Raw genomic sequence first — 1,051 nt, 5'->3', positions numbered from 1 at the left:
ATCAATCTGGACGCGCAGTCCGTCTTTGACGAGGTACGGAAAGAGGGGAACCGCGTCCACGATCGTTCTAGTGGCGAAGAAGCACTTACGAACCGAGACGAGAAGAACTGGATTGGGGAAGTCTTTCACCAAAGGGTAATCCGGATACAGGCTGACCTTCGGGCACACCTGCTGGCCCCTCTCAGAGTTGTCTCGGCGGCGGTTCTCGTCTTCAGAATTCTCCTCCTCAGGATTTGCCTCCTCAGGATTTTCCTCCTCAGGATTTTCCTCCTCGTTCCCGAACTCGAGTGTGTGCACGACGGGCGCATAGTGACTGTAGGTGGGATGGTGCACGATAAAGTGGGTCGGCTTCTCTCCGGCAGGTACCCAGGTCTCTTGTATGCTGAAGAACTCACCCGCTTGGCCGCCCACGGATACTTCCTCACACCTTCGCTGACCAAAAACTGAGGCGACCCCGTTCGGGTGAGTCGGGCACTCCAACTGGAACTGGGCAACTGTACCCATTTCTGCGTAAAGCCGTCCCCAGTCTCGTCCCGCATATGTCAATCCAGTGAACAGAGTGCTGACCAGCCTGGCCCCCGCCGGGATGGAGCACGAAGAATACCCCTCCCCCGCTGTGAAGACCAGCTGAACCCACTGGTCTGTTAGTTCCTCCACCCGTCTCCAGATCCGCATTTTACGGAACGAACTCGTCTTTACCGTAGGGTTCACCAGCTCTTCCCACGACGCATCCCATGACGCATCATCATCATGTGTTGGGTCAGCCCTTTTCGGCAGTGGATCCACCTGGTTAGGCCCACCGATCGTTGTCGGGTCGTTTGCTACGGGGTCCTCTTCCGGTGCAGAGGCTGAAGCACCGTCGTCTGAAAGCTGTGAGCGAGCAAGTCCGTAGAAGCAGTAACAGTCGTCGTACTCCTGCTTCGGAAATTGTGCAGCGTCAGTGTCACCGTCGCGAAGTCCGGTCAACCGGTGGAGGGGGCAGATATCGCACGTCTCAGCGTCCTCAATTCGTACTACCGGGCCACGAATTATCCGGTGCCCCCTACGGTAT

Source organism: Gregarina niphandrodes (genome assembly GCF_000223845.1).
Source record: "Gregarina niphandrodes unplaced genomic scaffold scaffold00026, whole genome shotgun sequence".
NCBI classification, from domain to species: Eukaryota; Apicomplexa; class Conoidasida; order Eugregarinorida; family Gregarinidae; genus Gregarina; species Gregarina niphandrodes.
The sequence above is the reverse complement of the archived record's forward strand: the minus strand, read 5'-3'. Positions refer to the sequence as shown.